This window comes from Elephas maximus, chromosome 19 (assembly GCF_024166365.1).
Source record: "Elephas maximus indicus isolate mEleMax1 chromosome 19, mEleMax1 primary haplotype, whole genome shotgun sequence".
Classification (NCBI taxonomy): Eukaryota; Metazoa; Chordata; class Mammalia; order Proboscidea; family Elephantidae; genus Elephas; species Elephas maximus.
The window spans coordinates 56,245,026-56,268,353 of NC_064837.1; the positions used below are offsets into that span (position 1 = coordinate 56,245,026).

At 43.2% G+C, this 23,328-nt stretch overlaps 1 protein-coding gene across 1 annotated transcript in view; it reads right to left on the bottom strand.

Moving 5' to 3' along the window:
* The window catches only part of PITPNC1 (phosphatidylinositol transfer protein cytoplasmic 1), a 315,611-nt gene that overhangs the window by 20,288 nt on the left and 271,995 nt on the right, over positions 1–23,328 (bottom strand). The window lies entirely within an intron of this gene.

The window sequence follows — 23,328 nt, forward strand, 5'->3', positions numbered from 1 at the left end:
GTTGAGCAAAAGTAGCCAGATATAATAGTATGGACATTGTGTGATTCCAACTGATGCTCAAGAACAAGCAAAACTTATCTCTGGTGATAAAATGTAAACTAGCAGTAACCTCTTGAGAGGAGTCGACTTTGAAGAGACATGAGGGAAACTTCTAGGATGATGGGCACATTTTATATGTTGATCTGAAAATAATCTGTAAAAATTCATCAAGCTATACATAAGATTTGTGTTATATCTCAATAAAAAAATAAATAAAAAGGTAAAAAAAGATTAAAACATGTTTAACCAGTTGATACTTGCTCAATGATTGCCATGTGGAAATCAGCCACTAATTATTTTATTCAAACCCATTGCCGTTGAGTCAATTCTGACTCATAGTGACCCTACAGGACAGAGGAGAACTGCCCCACTGGGCTTCCAAGGAGCGCCTGGTGGATTCAAACTGCTGACCTTTTTGTTAGCTTTTATTACAGGGTTATTTTTTCAGAGATACCTTAAAAGGAATATGTCAAATAATAAAGTAGAAAAAGCCTGTAATGATGTTGAAAACTGAACGTGTATGGACTTCATCAAAATTAAGAAAATCTGCACCTCGAAGAACTTTATTAAGAAAAAGAGACAACCTACAGAACGGGAGAAAATATTTGGAAAACATATATCCGATAAAGTCTATAAAGAATTCCTACAACTCAACAATGAAAAGACAAACTACCCAATCAAAAAATGGGCAAAACAATAGACATTTCTCCAAGGAAGGTATACAAACAACCAATAGGCACATGAAAAGGTGCTCGAAGTCATCAGTCATCAAGGAAATACCACTTCACACCCACTAGGATGGCTATTATAAGAAAAACAGAAAATAACAAGCACTGACAAAGATGTGGAGAAATTAAAACTCTCATTCACTGCTGGCGGGAATGTAAAATGGTGCAGCCAATGTAGAAAACAGTTTGGCAGTTCCTCAAAAAGCTAAACATAGAATTACCACATAACCCAGCAATTCCACTCCTAGGTATACACCCAAAAGAATCGACAGCAGGGATTCAAACAGATACATGTACACCAATATTCTTTGCAGCATTATTCACAACAGCCAAAGATGAAAAAAAAAAAAAAAGTAGAGAGGGTCAGTGAAAAAGAGGAAGACCTTCAATGAGAGGGCTTGATACAGTGGCTGCAACAATGGGCTTAAGCGTAACAATGATTGTGAGGACGGTGCAGGACTGGGCAATGTTTCGTTATGTTATACATGGGGTCGCTATGAGTCAGAACCGACTCGATGGCACCTAACAACAACAACAAAGATGGAAACAACCCAGATGTCCATAAACAGATGAATGGATCAACAAAATGTGGTATATACATACAATGGAATATTATTCAGCCATAAAAGGAAATAAAGGTTCTGATACGCGCTACCATATGGATGAATTTTGAGAACATTATGCTAAGTGAAAGAAGTCAGACACAAAAGGACAAATATTGTATGGTCTCACGTACATGAAATATCTACAATAGAAAAATGCATAGAGACCAAAGTTTATTAGCGGTTACCAGGAATAGCGAGATAGGCGGAAGAGGAGTTATTACTTAAGGGGTACTGAGTGTCTTAGGTATTTAGTGCTCCTATAACAGAAATACCACAAGTGGGTGACTTTAACAAATTAATTTTCTCGATTTCTACTCATAGCAACCCTATCTCTTCCAGCCTCTACCTGTTACCCAATTCCAAAACCACTTCCACATGGTAGGTATTTGTTAGAGCAGCACCCCCACTTCTTGGTACCAAATTCTTAATTATCTAGTGCTGCTATAACAGAAATACCACAAGTAGACGACTTTAACAAACAGAAATTTATTCCTGTTTAGGATGATGAAAAAGTTGGATACAGATAGCAGATGTACATCATGGTGAACTTAATGTCACTGAATTGTATATGTAAAAATGGTTAAAATGGCACTGTTTTGTTATATATATTCAACCACAACAACAAATTAAAAAAAACAAAACAGATAAACCTTTAAAACACGCAAGTGAAAGAACCCAGTCACCAAAGGCCACACTCTATATTTGCATGAGATGTCCAGAACAGGCAAATCCATAGTGACATAGATTAATGGTGGACTAAGGCTCCGTGTGTGTGTGTGTGTGCGTGAGTGTGTGTGTGTGTGTGTGTGTGTGGTGGTGGATGGGGAGTGACTGCTAACGGATACAAGGTTTCTTTTTGGGGTGACGAAAATATTCTAAAATTAGATTAAGGTAATGGCTCACAACTCTGTAAATATGCTACAAACCACTGAATTGTATACTTTAAATGGTGAATTTTATGGTATGTAAGTTATGTACCAATACAGCTGTTAAAAACACATCTATACAGGTATAGTCCCCAACTTACAATATATTCTAGTTATGATGAACTACACTTACAACTCTCTTTTTTTGTACACCTTATTATTAATAAAACCAAACCCACTGCCGTTGAGTCAATTCTGACTCATAGTGACTCTATAGGACAGAGTAGAACTGCCCCATAGAGTTTCCAGGGAGCGCCTGGCGGATCTGAACTGCAGACCTCTTGATTAGCAGCCGTAGCACTTAACCACTGTGCCACCAGGGTTTCCATCACTAATAATATGTACTAATTAAGTTTATATGTAATGTTTCCAATCCCCAAAGGCAAATAAAGATTGGATTTATAAAGATACTGATAATAAAAGGAAACAATAATGAAGACAAAAAAAAAAAAATGGAGATATTTGAGCTATGTCAGAACTGACTTATAACAGAGTCACCAGTATGGAACCCCCATCGTAAGGTAGGGACCACCTGTACTATCTAAAAAAGCAAAAAAAAAAAAGCTATGTGCTACCTCAGTAGGATTATTTCAGGGTGTACTCGGGCTCTGGATTTACTGATATTCCTGTGTAAAGAAATGTTATGTTGTTAGTTGCCACCAAGTCGGCTCCAACTCATGGAGACCCCATGTACAACGAGTAAATCTTGCCTGGTCCTGTGCTATCTTCATGATCATTGGTAGGTTTGAGTCCACTTCTGCAGCTATTGTGTCAATTCATCTCACTGAGAATTTCCCTTGTTTTTGCTGACCCTCTAATTTACCAAACATGATGTCCTTTTCTAGCGATTGGTCTTTCTTGATGTCATCCAAAGTAAGCAAGACAAAGTGTAGCCATCCTCAATTCCAAGGGGTTTTCTGGCTGTATTTTTTCTAAGACTGGTTTGTTTGTTCTTCTTGCAGTCCATGGTATATCAATTCTTTACCAACACCATTATTATAATAAGTAGTATCGTATTACTTATATGATACATTTCATTATTAATAAATATTATTATATAATAATATACAATTTACATAATAGTATTATTATATAATAATCCTTCACTATCCGGAGCACACAGTTACTTAGTGCATACTTGGGGCACGGTACGGAACCAAGTTTTACATTATGTCTTCCCTCAACCAGATTTCTTTGCTCTGAGGGGTGTAGGCGGGCACCAGCTCTGTGTGTGGTTGCAGAGCACTCCTATACCCCTCAGAACTGACTCAGCTTCACTTGGAGGTTCTGGGTTCCCTTGGCCTTCCTGCAGGGTCCCTCCTCACTTGCATCAATTGTAGGGAGATGGTGGATCTGGGAGTGGGGAGAGAAAAGGACCAAAGTGGACAAATACCTCATGATAGAATACAAAGTGTTTTGCTAATGGAGTAGATAAAAAGGATGTGGGAAGCGGGGAAGGAAAAGGGAATGCATAATAAGTATCTGAACAGAATAAGTGCTTCTGTGAGGGTTAAGGCTGATTGTCTTGGCTGTGGGTAGCACTTTTGAATCTTTGGTACCAATTTTGCTCTGCTGTATTTTCATTGCTTGAATCAACTCAGAAACTGCCACTGGAATCTTATGCACAGAGATGAAGATAATTTAATAACACGATATACAAAAAAGGCATAAGCACAGGGCCGACCCATAGCAAGTGCTCAATCGGTATTAGACATTATTGCATTTCCCGTGGCAGTCAACGGAGCCTTTAAGTGATGGTTTATTTCCTTGTCCAATCTTACAGTCTAGGCCATAGACAGCAATGCCTTTCCAAAGCACCCAGAAATTGCTGGGAAAAGATTTAGTGGCTAAGGCCATGGCACTAATTTCTTTCTGCCCTGTGTTCTTATACCACATGATTCCATTTACGAGTGAAAAGAGAAGACCAAAAAATCAACCAGGGAGACTATGGTAGATAATCTCCCAAGATAAAAAAAAAAGCCACCATCAATTCCTTCTCTCACTGTGCCGGAATGCTGCTCATTCTCATCAAGAAGTGGAGTCATTTCCCTTCCTCTTGAATCTAGACTGGTCTTGTGACCTACTTTGACCAACAGGATGTGGCAGAAGAGACACCGTGCTAGCTAGGCTTTTTAAAAGAAGCTAAAAGCCTGAAACTGGAAGCCAGCCACAACATACAAACTCTAGTCTGAGTATCCTGTGACCCCTATGCTGTGAGGAAACCCAAGCTAGTCATGTGGAGGGGCCACATGGAGAGATGCTTGGTCAGGTTTTAGATGTTCCAGCCATCCCAGCTGTGAAGCCACACACATGAATGAAAAAGCCACCTGAGATATTTCAGTCCAAGCACACATCATAAGGAATAGAATATCTGCCCAGCTAAGCCCAGTGGAGATGGAAGAACTATGCTATTGTTTTAGATCTCTAAATTCTGGGGTGTTTCATTACTCAGCAAGAGATAACCAAACAGATGCATCAACTGGCTCACCAACGATGAAGAGAATCAATGTGCTTTGTTCTTTCACAGAACTCCCGAAAAGTACATTCAATCAGCCACACACCTGAAAGCTATAAACAAGGAAATGTCTACCTGTCAAGCAGCTCCTGTGAGTTAAAATATAGGACCTGGAGTGAAACAGGGAAAGCTGGTCTCTTTCTCCCCCTGCCCTTTGACTGGCCCACAAGAGGGGCAAATGATGAGCATAATTATCAGCACCCAGACAACCACTTTAAGGCTCAGAAGACATGGCATCCACACTGTGGCCGCCCAGAATATGGGAAAGTAAACACTCACAAACCTGAGAGGAGGCTGTCCTCCTTGGCTTAGCAACTGGGTAAACAAGGGATAGTTACAGAGCCAGCAAACAGAGCAAAGTAGAGGCAAAATCTCCTGGCAACTCGGACAGTAGCAGGGGACAGTCAAAAGACCCAGCGAACAGGGCAAGGTGGAGGTACCAGCAGCAGGGAAATGAAATAAAAACCAGAGCCGTGGCCTGAGATGCCTTCATGCCTCTTAAACCGTGTGCAGGAGTGAGGGGGCCTAAGAGGCTGCAGATGAAGGTACCTGGGCCAGCTGGCCATACCACACCCTGACATCCCAGCATACAAATCTTTGCTTTATTGACTGACCTTGACTAGTTTCTGTTGCAGACAACCACTGAGTTTGAAATGGCACCCATTCAGGAATCTCCATGTACATTCCAGATCCAGACTTCTCAAGAATAAACAAGACTGAAATATGAAAACTGGAGCATCGGCTGAATGCATTTCCAAAGCAGTTGAGAACTGCAGGGCCTCACAGCAAACTTGAGTTCAGAATAAGACAGGAAAAGTCCTGGCTGCACAGCAAATTATACAGGTACTTAAATCAACCTGTGGATCTTGATCGCACCACAAAATTAGAAAACTCTATTAGGCTATTGCAAAATGACACTTTGAGAAAAGGCTAAATGCGAATGAGAAGTATCCTGTCTTTTCAAAATCCAGAATAGAATTTTAAGCTGAAAGTTACAATTTTATAGATCAGGACACCAATGCCTGAGAGAAATGAGGTTATTTTGCCTCAAATCACAGACAGTCAGTAACAGCACTGGAACTCGAATCCCAGTCTCCCCTAATTCTAGCCCAGTGTTCTTTCTACATTGACTTTTAATATTAAATAGTAAACGTGTGTTTTTGTTACAGCCAGACGTCAAAGAAGCAATTAACAATTGGGCTTTTTATGGCAACAGTGTTGATTTTTTCCAAGTCTGGTGTCATATCTACAGCTGCTGATTTCATCTAGTGAATCTTACGTATGGCCTATAATTAGGGATTCACTTTCAAAGCACTGGAGGAAGTTAAGGGAGGATTTACCAGAGGACTGCTTTAATCAAAACTCAAGATCAAAAATGAACATCGAGCTGAACATCTTTGAATGAAAAAAAAAACAAAAAAAAATTTTTTTTTTTTTCATTCAAATGAAGATGAGCCAAAAAGGAAAAAAAGTCCAATTACCAGGTCTTATCTGAAATATTCCGGTCGCTGCAAACTTTTCTCTCTTTTCATGGTCCACTCATTTCCCCAGCCCCTCCTTGTCCTCTCTTCCAACACCTATTCCTCTGGAAATTATTTCCATCTATTTTCTTCTCTCTTGAGTTTGTGAACATAAGTATCTGCATGGCCCCATTCACCTATCAGTTGATCTTTCGTGTAACATTTTTTCAAAATATTTCTGGTTTCAAATGCAAAGAAGTTTCCTCAATAAACCCAAAGCTTCAAAGGCCAGCATAGCAGGGGTGGTGGTTTGGGGACCATGGTTTCACGGGACATCTAGGTCAATTGGCAAAATTAAATCTATTAAGAAAACATTCTGCATCCCATTTTGGACAGTGGCGTCTGGGGTCTTAAACGCTAGCACATGGCCATGTAAGATGCAACAATTGGTCTCAACCCACATGGAGCAAAGGAGAATGAAGAACACCAAAGACACAAGGTAAGTATGAGCCCAAGAGTCAGAATGGGCCACATAAATCAGAGACTACATCAGCCTGAGACCAGAAGAACTAGATGGTGCCTGGCTACAACCGATGACTGCCACGACAGGGAGCAAAACAGAGAATCCCTGAAGGAGCAGGAGAGCAGTGGGATGCAGACCTCAAATTCTCGTAAAAAGACCAGACTTAATGGTCTGACTGAGACTGGAGGGACCCCGGAGGTCATGGTCCCCAGACCTTCTGTTAGCCCAAGACAGGAATCATTCCCAAAGCCAACTCTTTAGACAGGGATTGGACTGGACTATAAAATAGAAAATGATACTGGTGAGGAGTGGGCTTCTTGGATCAAGCAGACACATGAGACTATGTGTACAGCTCCTGCCTGGAGGGAAGATGTGAAGGACAGAAGCTGGCTGAATGGACATGGAAACACATGGTGGAGAGGAGGAGTGTGCTGTTTCATTAGGGGGAAAGCAACTAGGAGTATATAGCAAGGAGTATATAAGGTTTTGTATGAGAGACTGACTTGATTTGTAAACTTTCACCTAAAGCACAATAAAAATAAAAAACAAAAATTTCTGGTTTGTATTTCTACAGCTTCTGTGGTATTCTGGTCCTGATTCCAACTCTGTTATATCACTTGTATCGTCCTTCATAAAAGAACTGGATTATTTTACATTTTAAATCTTTCATTTCTAGGTTCCTTGTTTTAAAATGAGGTTTATAAACCTCAACCATCATCTTCGATGTTACAAATCCCCTGAGCCTTTCCAAAGTTGGCTTCAGGCTATTTTAAAATGTCATAAAGCTTGACTTCGTGTGACCTAGAGACTGTATGTTTCAAAACTCCTGCTGGATTCCAACACAGTGCAATCAGAAAATATAGCTGAATGACTCCAACTCAGAAACCTATGAAGATGAGGAGCAGACAGAGCAAGACTAAACCTCCAAAGCTTCTGATCTCATTGGTTTGGGGTGGGGTCTGGGCATCCAGATTTTCAAAAGTTTCCCATGTGATCTAAATGCATAGCTGAGGTTGAGAACCACTGCTATAATGTGTAAGTACTATCTCCGTGTTCCAAGTGAGGAAGCTGAAGCTCAAAGGACCATCAGTGACTTGTTCACAGCCTTCCAGGATCCAAGTTCAGGTCAGCCTGACTCCCAAGCCTGTGCTCCCAACTCCTATACCATGTAGGCAAAACTTCTCATCTGAAATTTTGGCACAATGTGTGAGTATATGAATATTTCCCCAAGAATTTGGTCTTTGTTCTTGGTTCCTGAGAGATACCCTCTAAATCCTTGGAATTTCCTAGTGATTAGAATCTTTGTAATGCTAATAAGGTTAGCTTTGGGTAGCTGGCCATGCCTGAAAGACTCATTATGGTACAATCTGGCCAACCTCAGGGAAGGTGGCTGGAGGTTGAGTTCAACAATGTGTGCAAATAAATCAATAAAACTCCAATAAAAACTACAGACACTGAAGTTTGAGTGAACTTCCTGGTTGGTGAAAGACACTGACACCTCAGAGAATGATGCACCCTTTCTGGGACAAGGAAGCTCTGTGTTGGGGATCTTCCCAGATCTCACCCTATGCATCTCTGCTTTATGCTGGTCTTGATTTGTATCCTTTATAATAAAACTGTAATTGTAAGTACAGCACTTTCCTAAGTTCTGTGAGTCATTCTAGTGAATTATCAAACCTGAAGGGAGCCCCTGAATTGGTAGCCAGTTGGTACAAATCTTGGGCAGACTTGGCAGTCTGAAAGACTGTTCCCTGTAACTTGTAAGATCTGACCTACGTCCGGTGGTTAGGGTCTGAAGAACTGCATTTGCAGTTGGTGTCAGAGAAGATATTTAGAGTTGCTGTGTATTGGAGAAGGCAAACGCAAACACACATACCAGCCCAGACCCACAGACACTACATAATCTGTCAGAGGAGAGCTTTAGTCTCCTCATCTATACAATGGAGATAACAGTAACACCCTTGTAGGGTTGTTACAAGGCTTAAATTGGATAATGCAGGCAAAGTTTCCAGCACAACGTCTGGCACATAGAAGGTGCTAGATGCACAGGAGCCATCCCAGTCACATCCTATGGAAATGTCTTACAGATACTGTAATGCAATTTCCTCAAATCTTCTTAAGCTCCTCAAAAGAAAGGCAGCAAGAATATCCAAGATGCTGTAGGATTCTGTAACTTTATTACTATCCTCTAACCCGTTGCTGTTGGGTCAATTCTGACTCATAGCGATCCTACAGGACACAGCAGAACTGCCCCATGGGGTTTCCAAGGAGTGCCTGGTGGATTCGAAGTGCTGACCTTTTGGTTAGCGGGTGAGCTCTTAACCACGGTGCCACCAGGGCTCCTATTATCTAGTCAAGTGTATAAAGAAAAAAGCTCAAATATAAATGTGGCTTCCCAGCATCATTTGGGTTTTCTTATGCCACTGAAAGGCAGGATGGGCATTTCTATTTTCTAGAAGCTGTCACCTGTCAATGTCTATAAGTACAGTGGTTGAAGAAATCCCAAAAGAAGGGCCTTGCTTTTTGAATGTTGTGGCAAGGTTCTGGGCCAAGGAAAAGTGATGGTCTTTGTGATTGTTAAGGTTGTGTGTCAGCTTGGCAGGAAAGCTAAGAGGAACAGGTAGGCTTCTAGCATCCTTGTTGTTGTAAGCTGCATCCAAGTCAGCCCACAACTCATGACAACCCCACACACAACAGAACGAAATGTTTTGCCATCCCCATGATGGGCTGCAGATCGGACTGTTGTGATCCATAGGATTTTCAATGACTGATTTTCAGAAGTAGATCTCCAGGCCTTTCTTCCTAGTCTGTCTTAAGTCTGGAAGCTCCACTGAACTGTGTTCAGCATCATAGTAACATGTAAGCCTCCACTGACAAATGGATGGAGGCTATGCTTGAGGTGCACAGGCCAGGAATTGTACCTAAAACATAGAAGGTGAGAATTTTACCACTGGACCGCCATTGTCCCCTCTAGGATCCTGGGATTACTTAGAGCTTTCCTCTTGATGAGTTTAGAGCCATATGCAGACATGTGCTATCCTTTCCTTCAAGTAATCTTCCAAACAAGGCTGGGGCTCTTTTCTCTAACGAGGAACTCACGTCACACAAGTTGCAGTTGGATTCCCTTGCCATGCAGAAGTTCTCTGAAAGCAACATCCTTGCCTTGAGGGCCCTGAATGTTCCTCTGGCCCAGAAGCTGGCTGTCCAGGAAAGTGTCAGGCAAGTTCTTCTGGCTGGGGGTTTATAAGTTCATCCAGGATGTCTCTGGCTCCAGATCCTGCTGATACCACCCAGGCCTTGCAGATGGCAAATTGGATCCCTGTGGTGAAGGCCTGTCTGTGGGAGGGAAGCAGGTCTGTACCAGGGCTGTTTCCAGGGCCAGATGGACCCTAGCTGGCCAAGTCTTCCCTGTGGGCACATCTTCTTCCAAAGGTTTGCCCTACTTTCAGACCTTTCAGACTTTGAGGGTAACCATACTTTCAGACCTCACTCCGTCTTACACTTGGACAAGGCTGAGCAAAGGTGATGCTAAGGGCTTCTTCATTAGTGCAGCCAATGTGAAAAGGTGTCCCTGTGTTGGTTAGAATCAGTCTCACACCTGGGAGGTGCAAGGAGAAACCGCAGGAGAGCTTGGCCTGGCTGGAACAGAGCTTGTATCTCAGAGACAATATTATTAGCTGACATCCACGAGATATAAACTCTTCATGATTAATTACACTTTCAGTTTGAACCACAAAGGACAATAACCAACAGGGGCCTGCCCTGTTAGCTGAAATTAGAAGTTTTTGATCAATGTTAAATGCAAAAGATAAGGCTCAGCAGTAAGCCCCCATCCCCCACAGGGATTCACTACATTATGTAACTACAGGCAGTTCCTGGGTTACAAAGTCCAATTTAAATACAACCCATACAACCCATAGTTACAAATCAACCCCTGAAAAGCCTATCATATTAAAATTTTGAGGTACATACAATGGTTCATAACAACAAATGGGTGCTACTTTGCAGCACATCAAAACATTATCATTATTATTACACCTTCTCCTCACTTATTGACTATCAAGGTTATCTGACATTTCACATTTATGACAACAGTAAAAATCTACTATCCAACTACCTGGTAGTAATGAACGCCGATGTGTGAGGTGAGAGTAACGCTGGCTTTGATGGTTAAGGTTATGTGTCAACTTGGCTGGGCCATGATTCTCAGTGGTTTGGCAGTTATGTAATGATGAAATTTGGCAGTTATGTAATGATGTAGTCAGCTTCCATTCTGTGATCTGATGTGGTCATCCTCCATTTTTGCATAACCCCGATTTCACATAATGACTAGATCTTTGGAACCTAACCATGATGATAAGAGAGGAGAATGTGTACCATATTATTGTGTTAAAGATGTTTTAGTGTATTTGGAAGTGTTTCTTTAATGTTTTTTATATATAGAAAGATAAACTATAAACTATATACTAAGACAAACTGACTTTAGATACGAACCGTACCCTAACTGTTCCGACTTACACACAAATTCCACTTAAAAACAGACTTAGGAAGGGAGCTCGCTGGTAATCTGGGGACTGATTTCACAATGCTCAGCCCTAAAATAGGGATGAAGTAGCAACACATATCAAATTTTTTCCTGTGTTCTGAGCTTTTCCTGATGACTCTGAGTCATTGCAGATATTATCATTCCTCTTCAATGAATGGTCACTTCAACCAGGTAAAAATTTAGCCCCAAACTGAGTGCAGGATGTCTTAAACTAGAATTCCGAGAAAGGATACACAGAAAACTAAGGAGCTTTCAGAGTGTGCTTGAGAACTGACCTAAAACTTTACTAAAAGGTCAACTGCTACGCATCAGCGTAAAAAAAAAAAAAAAAAAAAAAAATCCTAAGTGCAAATCATGGCCAGAAGCAGCCAATTCCTGCTTTGTTAGCAGTTAAATACCTGAAGTGCTATTTTTAAAGCATTTGCTCTTGGCACTAGAATGTACCGCAAACACTGAGTGATCTGTGCTATTCCTCTGCAAAGTGACTTTCTTAAAGGAGGTGGACTCACAAGGCATGTGAGGGGTGGAGAAGGCAGAGAAAGGTGGTGGTGGTGGTGGGGTGCCGGCGTGTGTTCTGCTGTGCCCTTCTTGGTTAGAATTAAGGGCCAGAGCTTGAAACCCACTTCTTAAAGAGTGAGCATGAGAATGGGAATTTTGAGCACACATCACAAAATAATTTAGTAGTCAGGGGTCTTTAGCCCTGAGGGCAACTACTGTTGATGTGTTTTAGGTGCCAGGGAGAAGACTAAGGCAAAACAGAACCCCAAAAGAGGTGGTCAGAAGAAAGTCAAGGATGGAAGGACGGCAAACCAATCCTATCGGCTAACATTTGTGAAGTGCTTGCCATGTACCAGACTGTACCAAGCACTTTAGATGCATTCTCTCATTTAATCCTCACAACAAACCTGTAACATAAACCATTTTGTATAATGCCCAAGGGGGCGCCCCCTCCTATTCCCAGGCTCACCCTCCCATGGCTCAGTCTCAGCCCTGACAGGGGATCCTTCCACAAGCCTCCTCCTTCAGAAATCCCCAGATGAACCCAATCTCCGTGTTCCCCTACAGACTCCTGGGGACACGTTTCAGTCTCTCCCCACATTCTCCTGGGATGGCAGCACCATGGGTAGGTCCCAGCTCAGCAAATAGGCAGCCCTTTTGCAGACTCCCCAGTTCCTGGGATCAATTCTCTTAGAGCAAGCCCTTCATATAGCTTTGGGGCGAGTGGACCCCAATGACGCTGAGAGCACCACTCCCCCATACACAGACTGGGAAGTGGGGTGTTAGTGTGTGTGACCACAGCAGTGAGAGGGGCAGCTGGGCCCTGAGACCCTGAGAAGTACCTGGCCTCAGTTAAGAGCAGCTGCCTGTAGAATGTGGACCCATAACTCCTCTTTGTCCCTAGCTTTGGGCTTGGTTCCCAATTCCAGAGCGACGAGAAATGTCTCAACATCCTGTTACATAACCCTAACCTGTTCCTTTTGGCACTAACAGATATGACTATGTTTGAAGGATCAGTTCTCGTCAAGACCAACAAGGTCATTCAAGGGCGCACTGAAGAGGGCCCAGCCTTACTGCTGCAATGGTGAAAGGACAGGCATCAGCTTCCTAACAGCCAATGAGCCAAGCTCTTCCCACAAAGGAAGCCTGGTTAGGACCTGCCTCAGCTTGGCAGCCTTGGAGCCGGGACCGCCTGTCTCGAGATTGTTCCTGCCCACTCTGAATTTAACAATGCTGTCTGCACACAGGCTATGAAGAATCATCGATAGCCTGCATCCATATTGAGGATATACAAGTTGGCCTGTAGATGGCTTAAGTTTATTAAATCAAAAGCTGGTAGAGACTGACAAATATTCTTGATGTGTAGCAATGTGGCAACAGTGATCAGCACTAGATTAACTGTCCCTAAATCAAGCTTACCCCTCCATGTGCTGTATTATTTTGGGGAACTTGGACCCTCAACTTGTTGAACAGCAATTGGGATGGAGATGTTCAATAAGCCAATCAGTCTGTAGGTTGAAGGCAATGAAACACTTCCATTTTTAAAGGTGGATTAGATTTCAAACTCTTTTTAGCTTTAGAACTCACTCCGTTTTTCCTAATATTATCTTAACTAGAACCCCAACAAAGCAGGTAAAAGTGATGAGTCTGTTCCTTGAGCTCTTTCAGCCTGTATTGTCTGACACAATATATTTCCTTGTTTACAGGATCCAGGAGCCCCTCTGTGGGGTCTGAACGGAGAGCTGAAAAGGGAGACCTTGGGTTTGAATTTTTGCTCCAGCAACTACTGTGTGAACCTGGAGAAGTTATTTAACTCCAAGACTGCTGTGGGGTTAATAAAACGAGAAAGGGATGTTTCTTAAACTGGGGTCTGTGGCTGTATTCTTTGGGAGCTATGATACGTATATTTTTCTTTTAAAATGGGTTCCTGTATTATGCTTTGGGTTTTTCCCCGGCCAGGCTTGTTTTGGCCAATCCACTATTTTCTGGAATGTTCACAATGAAGAATTTTTCCCCAAAAGATGAGAGTGGCATTTCATTGGATCATTAAACCCAGGAGGAAGACTGAGGAGATCCTTCCTCCTGCTTCATCTGCCTCCATTCACATGATCGGTATTTAAGAAGGAAAAAAATCTCAAAGACAACAACTGTCTGTACCTCCAGCTCAACCTGAAGGGGCCAGCTTGGCATGGGGATAGCACAATCTTTGGGGTCAGGCACTCTGGGGTTTGAACCCTGGCTTCTGGCAACTTCTGGTAAGTTATTTAGGCTCTCTGAGCCTCGGTTTTCTTATCTATAAAATGGAGACAATATTCGATTGGATAATTAGGATTAAATGACATAACTGAATAAAACAACTTAACAGTGACATTTTTTTCCCCTCAAAAGTTAATTCCTGTTCCTATAAAGCCAGATTTAGCAGTTCTGTGAGGAAATCTATTGAAACTTCTAAGCTCTGAATTAATAGCTTAGTAATTGTACATCTTTCTCTGGGCCCCTTTAACAATAAAAGATGAAGACAAGCAACTTAACAGCACCTATTCTTCCCTGGATATTTTTGGAACTGAGGCTGAACAGCGGTACTTGGAGTCTGAATAAATAGAAGTGGAGGAGAGAGTCACTGAGTCAGGTCTTAGTTTTCAAGGGAAAAAATACCACTTCCATCATCATGGAGCTGAAGTCATAGACTCTTAGAGTGCTAGAGAAGGAACAGAATTGGACAAGATTTAGCCAGAAGGCCTGGTGAAGGCTGATTAGCATCTTTGATTGGAAGAATTAAGCTTAGATGAGGGTGAATCTGAAGTCACGCCCCCAACTCAGAAGTGAAGGTGTTTGGGGAAAAACTACACAAATGCATATTAATAAATGCACATTACATGCAATTAACACTACTGGCTGGCAAGGAAGACATTGGACCTGACTCCACAATGGTATCAGATTCCCAACAGATGGAATGAAATTCAAATGCATTGACCCCTCCTTCTGTAGGGAAATGGACAGCTTATGTTGCTATCTATTTTCTTTTTCCCCCACAAAAATAAGTAAAAATAAAACGGAGAGCTTCCCCACCTTGAACGAATTATAGATGTGTCAAGCTCCTGCTCACCTTGGCCCGTGGGTAACCAGACTGGACCTCTTGACCCCAGGGGTTAGTCACCTCTGGCCTGGAGCTCCTCCCCGGTGTGGCAATCAAAATCGATCATTTTCTACATGTGTCATGACATGAAAAGGTTTGGGAATCTCTGGTCTAAGGTCATGTTCCTAAACCTGGTGGTGGTGGTGGTGGGGAGATCGGAATTTTCTGGGGGGCATTTTACATGCAGATTCTTGGGACCCATCATAATGAGTCTGGTTTGTAGGTCTAGGACTTTTTTTTAAAGCTCCCTAAGTGATTTGGAAACCCTGGTGGAGTAGTGGTTAAGTGATTTGGAAACCCTGGTGGAGTAGTGGTTAAGTGCTATGGCTGCTAACCAAGAGGTCAGCCATTCAAATTCTCCAGGCACTCCTTGGAAACTCTGTGGGGCAGTTCTACTCTGTCCTATAGGGTCGCTATGAGTTGGAATCAACTCGACGGCAGGAGGTTTTTTTCCTAAGTGATTCTGATCCAAATTGAGAACCCCGCTCTAACGGCCAAGAAGTTCTGGTATTTCAGTTTAATAAGATTAAAGATATCAGGGGCTAATGCAGCTGACCCAAGTCCTGAGCAACTTGTGGACTTAATACTTGTTTTCTTGAAAGTACAGAGGGGAGGTTCTTGTGAGGAAGAATTTCAAGAGGAGCTCACTTGTATCGTTCACCCTCGGCTGAGAGCCTTTTTCTAGAGCCCTCGGGCTCCTGCTTCCTCCTTTTAAAGTTTTCTAAAGTACACAGAGCAAGAAGGCTCATGAAGCATTGGTAATTCTCGCCTTCCACACGGGAGATCCTGGTTCAATTCCCGCCATCTTGTGTGCCGCCACCACCCGTCTGTCAGTGGTGGCTTGAATGTTGCTGTGATGTTGAACAGATTTCAGTTGAGCTTCCAGACTAAGAAGGGCTGGGAAGAAAGGCCTGGCAATCTACTTCTGAAAATGAGCCAATGGAAAAATCTATGGATTACAATGGTCTGATCCGCAACCAATCATAGGGATGGCGCAGGTCCGGGCAGTGTTTCATTCTGTTGTGCATGGGGTCTCAATGAACCAAGGGCTGCTAACAACACCACCACCACCGAGGCTCATAGCAGACAGCACTAGAATGTGAAAATTGCTTTGGATCCTATCTTGGGACTCCGGTGTCACAGACTACCCAAACTTGGCACAACAAACAGTAAATGTAGCTTCTCAGGTTTCTTAGAGGTGAAGTATCAGAGACACATGTCATTCTGGATTCAGGTTAAACAATAACAGGAGTAATAACACAGATTAGAAAATCTCAGTAGTACAAATGGCTTTGGTTTCTGGAGGATCTCACGGTGCCTGTAGAAGATTCTGAGCGCCAGAGCTATCTGATTCATCCCTCTTCTCCTCTTCTCTACCCATCCTGAGAAGCGAAAACCAACACAGAACAAACATAATTTTGAGGTACCACTCAGGGCAGCCCCTTTCCAATGACACATGGTTTCCACTGAGCAGCTACCTCAGCAGCCAATCTGCAGGTCCCAAAGTCAGAGTCAAGGGAGAAGGGAACATTTAACTGCTTATCATGTGCCAGGGACTGTGCTAGTCGATTTATATGCCTTGCCTTGTCTTATTTTGCCTTCCCTTCCTTTTGCTTTTCTTTCCTTTCATGTCATCTCGTCTCAACTCATTTCTCCATTCATCTATTCCTTTGAAGACAGGCAAGGAATGAACATACAGTAAGTAATTGGTGATGACCAAGTGCAATGGCTATGATCACCTGGGAGGTCGTCCAGAGCCAGGGTCTCTTATTACCTTAAGGTTTGAGTCATCTAGACATGGAATACATGGGCTGGGAACCCCGATCCAAAGGTTCCAGAGGTTCTCTTTTGCACAGCTCCCTCTACAACAAGCCCAACTGATTCTCCCTCCGTGAATGTTTTGCTTGGATGAATCCTTCCCTCTCTGGTCTGTTCCTTTTGGAACACTCAGCCATTTTCCCAAGGGCTCTTTCTATTCGATATAATGACCCACTGCCACAATCAGCAACTCCATTCCTGGCAGAGACTTTGAGTCTCTGGCATTTAGGAATTCATTTGCCTCGATTTTGTTTGAGCTACTTCATCTGGCATTTCATTACCAAATCCAATTGGTAAGATCTGCAACTGCTACTCTGGGCTTCGAGTTCTGGGGGGCCTCATTCATGCAAATTAATGCAGTGGTTCGAATTGCTTCTGTTTTTCCTTGAAAAATTAAAAACAAGACCCTTCTCTAGGATGGAGTTGGATGATACAGTTTTCCTAGTGCTCCCAATTAAAATAGGCTTTGCTCAAAGCACTGCAGTAGCTCCACACTATTAGGCTAAAAGAACAGCAGTGGCTTTTAGAATCAGCACTAGGCAGGGTACTTCAGCTACTTGGTGACCCAGCTTTCTTTTATGTGGAAGGAATGGGATCTGAAAGAGAATACCTATTTATTCCTTAGAAAGCGAATTGCCAGTTAATGGTCTAAAAATGATATAACCAGGATTGTCAGGGACTGGACAACTGCTTAATGCCCTTTTATTTCCAAATGTTTCTTTTCATTAAAAAAATATTGTTGTCAAGATGGCTGAAGGCAATTTGCACAGGCAAGGGGGTAAGGGAAGAGGGAGAGGAGCGGGATGATGGAGGGATCTAAACCTTTGGTGCCCAGAGGCCTGCCCCTACCACCCCCATGAGAGAGTCGGCCTCTCTGGTGGGGTCATCAGTGGAGTCCCCTTGCATGGTTGCTGATCACCCTTGGCTTTGCAAGCTTTCTCTCTGTTACCTGCAGAACAAAGTCCAAATTCCTTGGCTTGGCATTCAAGGCTCTTCCCTGTTGCTTCAGTTAAATAGTTACTCACTAACCCCTGAATAAGCACTGGGATCCTCGCCTTTGCCATTGCCTTTCTCTTCACTTAATACACTGCCTACTCAATCTGACTCATCTTCAAAATTCAGTTTGCTCCCATACAACTGTGGGTCAGAGGATAATTTAATATCACTTTGGGGTGGGGGCAACTGGGCTACATCTAGCAAGATTTCAACCCCCACCCCCATTGCTACAACGATTTCACTTATAGAATTTACTCTATGAAAACATTAGAACATCACCCAGTGATATTGTCTGAGGATTTTTCCTGTAGCACTGTAATAACAAACCAATGGAAATACCCTAAATGTCCATCAATGGAAGACTAGTAAAAATACAGCATAATCATATAATAGAATATTATACAGCCATTAAAAAAGAGATGTGAAGCTTATTTTGCATAGGGAAAATGCACATGGCAAAGCTGTATAAATAACGTGCACTTATTTTCATAAAATGATGTTATTTATGCATTATGTTCATGTATAAACACTAGTTATCTCTGTGATAAGAGATCATAGGAGATTGCTTTTTTTGAGGTCACATATTCGACTTTTTTTTTTTTTTTTTTGCAAGGATCACATATTACTTTGTAAACAGAGCAAACAATAAAGATAAACATTAAACATTTTTAAAAAGGCCCAGTTCAGATTCCACGTCTCTTATAAAGCTTGCCCTGACCAAGCCTGTTTAATGAGCTTTCCCCCTGCTTGGAATCTTCTGGCAATTATCATGTGTAAGAGCCTCAGGGGAGTAAATCACACGCAGACACACACAGACACACACCCCATCATGAATGCATTGCTCCATCTGCCTCATGCTATATTATAATTTTGCTTTTTGTGTTTTTTTTTTTAATATTTTAACATTTAATATTTTACTGTGGTAAAACACACAAAAAGCTTACTATTTTAACCATTTTAAGTACACATTTCAGTGACAATGATTGCATTCGGCATGTTGTGCTACCAACACCAACATCCATTTCTAAAACTTTCATCATCCCCGACAGAAAGTCAGTACTCTTCAGCAATAACTCCCATTCCCTCCTCCCCTCAGCCCCTGGTACAATGAATACATTTCTGTCTCTATGTGTTTGCCTATTCAGATATTTCATGTACGTGGGATCATGTAATAATTGTCCTTTAGTGTCTGGCTTATGTCACTCAGCATCATATCTTCAAGGTTCATCCACGTGGTCCCATGTATCACATGTTTTTGTACCTTATCTTCCCAACCAGATCATAAGCTTCTACAGGTGAGGGATGTCTGACTTCTCATTTTACCTCACAGACCCCATCCAGTGCCTTGTGCTGAGTCCTCACAAGGGATGTGTTCTCAAAGGTCAGAGGGACGGCAGAGTTTTGTCCACCCTTCCCAGCCCTTTGCCTTCCTGGGATAATGCCTTCCTGGCCAGGCTGACTGGACCCCCACTCTCAAATAGAGGAAGCCACTCAAACATCTCCTACGCACGCTTCCCTTTGGGACTAAGAGTCGTCTTTCCAGACAACACACAATACATGCAAGGTCAGCACAACTGGACTAAAATAAAAGCAGTTTCCTGAATAAATTGAATGCTTTGAAGGCCAGTGTAGCAGGGGTGGGGGTTTGGGGACCATGGTTTCCGGGGACATCTAAGTCAATTGGCATAATAAAATCTATTAAGATAACATTCTGCATCCCACTTTGGAGAGTGGCATCTGGGGTCTTAAACGCTAGCAAGTGGCCATCTAAGATCTATCAATTGGTCTCAACCCACCTGGATCAAAGGAGAATGAAGAACACCAAGGACACAAGGTAGTTACGAGCCCAAGAGACAGAAAAGGCCACATAAACCAGAGACTACATCAGCCTGAGACCAGAAGAGCTAGATGGTGCCCAGCTACACCAGATGATTGTCCTGACAGGGGACACAACAGAGAACCCCTGAGGGAGCATGACAGCAGTGGGATGCAGACCCCAAATTCTCATAAAAAGACCAGACTTAATGGTCTGACTGAGATTAGAAGGACCCCAGTGGTCATGGCCGCAGATCTTCTGTTGGCCCAGGACAGGAACCATTCCCAAAGCCAACTCTTCAGACAGGGATTGGACTGGACAATGGGTTGGAGAGGATGCTAGTGAGGAGTGAGCTTCTTGGATCAGGTGGACACTTGAGACTATGTTGGCATCTCCTCCCTGGAGGGGAGATGAGAGGGTAGAGGGGGTTAGAAGCTGGTAAAATGGACATGAAAAGAGAGAGTGGAGGGAGGGAGCGGGCTGTCTCACTGGGGGGAGAGCAATTGGGAGTATGTAGCAAGGTGTACATAGGTTTTTGTATGAGAGGCTGACTTGATTTGTAAACTTTCACTTAAAGCACAACAACAACAACAAAAAAGTCATTTTTCCAATGCTGTGAATGTGGGTAGATGCACGGGATATTGTCCAACTTGTACAGGGTGGGGGAAGAGGAAGAAAGAAATCCCCGAGTTCCCAGGAGCTCCCCCAGGCACTCCCTACACACCCAGGAGGGCATTTGTACTAACACAGCTTATCTTATCCTGCAGGAGAGGCCGCCCCTTGGGAAATGGCATTTGCCTTGTTGTTGGGGCTCCTGAGGAAGCAGGTGAGAGAACCTGCCCTGAATACATGTCTCCTGCTCCCCATGGACTTCCCTATGATCTACTGCTCTGGCCCCTTTCCAGAGGCAGTCACCACCGAGGCTTCCTTCTCTCTTAGTGACAGCACTAGGCATATCCTGACCACATGAAGGGGGAGAGCTCAGGGCTTTAAGAGGCAGCAGCCGCTGGGACCCTTCCCCGATTTGCCCCCCAGTTGTAGAGGCAATTGTTGTTGTTAGCTGCCTTCGAGTTGGCCCTTGACTCATGGCGACCTCATGTACAACGGAACAAAATGCTGCTCGGTCCCTGTGATGGGTTGTGGACTGCACCTTTGTGATTCACAGGGTTTTCACTGGCTGATTTTCAGAAGTCGTTGTCAGGCCTTTCTTTCTAGTCTGAAGCTTCACTGAAACCTGTACAGCATCATAGCAACATGAAAGCCTCCACTGATGAATGACTGGAAGCTGCGCATGAGGCGCACCGGCTAGGAATCAAACTTGGGTCTTCCACATGAAAAACGAGAATTCTACCACAGAGCCGCCATTGACCCATAGAGGTGGTTACTGGGGAGCATTCTGGCAGCACTGGCTTCTCCCCATGCCGATGGTGTGATCAAGTCCTCTCACTATCCAAGAGGCACTCAGGCCTCAGTCATTTGGGATCCATCACCAAACAGCTGTGTTACCCTCAGGAAGAAATAGTCGGAATGACGGAAAAGGGGGAAAGCAATTATAACAGCAATACAACAACAAACTGAACTCCACAACAGCATGAGGCAGCTGTGCTAAATCTCGCTGCTTGGAGATAATTGAAAGTCTTTACCACCCTCAGCTGCCAAGATGTGGACCAAAATGAAAATATTTTTAATTTGAAAGAGCTGAGTGGTTTGGATGAAGCACTTTGAACTGAAGGGTACAGCTAAGTACAGCAATATTTACTCATTTTGTCTCTCTGTTCCCTTTCTGGGGGCCCGTTGTACTTAGCAAACAGCATTTAATCTCTCACCCTTTGACAGTTATTGGAAAAGTTAGATGTCTCTCTTTGTTCTGTACTCTTCCCTCTAAGAGAGAATTCGGCAGATATTTAGGTTGGCCTGACCAGTGAACCGGCTGCAAAGAATTTCTTGGTCTAAGAAGACTCCACAGTTCAGGGTCCTTGCGGCTGATCAAGAGCCGCCTTAACCACCCAACTCAAGAAGAGGGTCCTAGGCCAAATTCTGTCTAAAGATCCCCCCTACCACTTTCATACATTCAATTTTACCACCTGATGGGGGATGGATAGTGTTTCTACGATAGTCTCAGGTTATTCTTTTTAATTCATTGCTACCCAAGTTCAAAACATTGGGAATTTCCCCACTAAAATGACTGTGCTCTGTTAGCCACTGGTGAAATGGGGACTTCCTTTACTTGCCCCAAAATGAAGGGGGAGAGGAATTTCCTTTATCTGAAACCAGAAGGTCAAGTTCAAAAGGGAGTAGAGAGTTACCCCTTTGAGAGCGGACATGATCTTGTCTGTGTAGCCTCAGTGCCTAGCACAGAGCCTGGCACACAGTAGGCAGCTGATAAATGTTAACGAAAGAAATGAATTAATGAGTCTTACTACTAATAGGTTTTACTGGATTTCTTTCCCTGGATTGGTCTAGAGCAGGGTTTCTCAACCTCGGCACCACTGGCATAAAAAAAACCCAGCGACCACTGGCATATTGGGTGGATAATTCTTGCGGTGGGGGCTGTCCTATGCACTGGATGTTTAGCAGCATCCCTGGCCTCTACCCATTAGATGCCATAGCCTCCTCCAAGTTGGGACAACCAAAAATGTCTCCAGACATCCAAACATTCCTGGCAGGGGGAGAGGGATAAAACTGCCCCAGTTGAGAACTGATCTAGAGACTTCTTTGCTTTTTGTTTAAATAAATCGATGAAAATTAAACAAAAAGACAAAGCACACATACAAAAATCACCCACTACTTCCAAACTTCCTCCAACAGAAAATTACATTTCTGTTTTCTTTTTCCCTCTTTCTCCTCAAGGCACGTCTGGGAACTTAGAAGCTGCACACGCCCCACACGTTTGTGTCTCCGAGAGAGAGCCGTGGGTGATGGACAGAGCACCTAGGAGGCCAACAAAGATGCCATTTTCTGGTCACTCCATCTTGTAACGGAAGCCAAACCTCATAAACAACTGCTGTGAATCAGGGAGGAAGTGTCTGGAACTTTACTACTGGACAAAACCAAAGGCCTCTGAGTTAGATTACTCTGGGCTTGACTTTCTGAGAGCCTCCAGGCTGGACTAGTATGATAGGCTGGTTGAGATTCTCTCTAGCACCCCAAAACCATGAATTCAGCTTTGCTGGTATGGACTTACTGCCTGTGTCCTCTGCAGACATGCTATGACATATCGTATGGCGTTCCTCATTCCTGGGCTGGATTCTTCACCTTGAAATCTTGGCAGAGCATCAAAGAGTGGAGATGGATATCTTGGCAGAAGTAAAGAGCTCACATAACCACATAACAGGTACAATCTGCTCAGATTTTGTCTTCTCCTCCTCTTTGCTGCTTTGGTGGTACAAACAAATGGTGTCTGTGTGACTTGGTGCAAAGAGCTTTTTGACACTCATTAGGGTTGCTATGAGTCGGAATTGACTTGATGGCAATGGGTTTTTTTGGGGAGGGAGGTGGTCAGGATGGAGCCCTGGTGGCGCAGTAGTTAAGCACTTTGGCTGCTAACCAAAGGTCGGCAGTTCGAACCCACCAGCTGCTTCTTGGAAACGCTATGGGGCAGTTCTACTCTGTCCTATAGGGTCACTGTGAGTCGGAATTGACTTGATGGAAATGGGTTTGTTTGTTTTATTGTTTGTGGTCAGAACCTTGATGGGTCTGTACTGAAACAAATGGAGGCACTC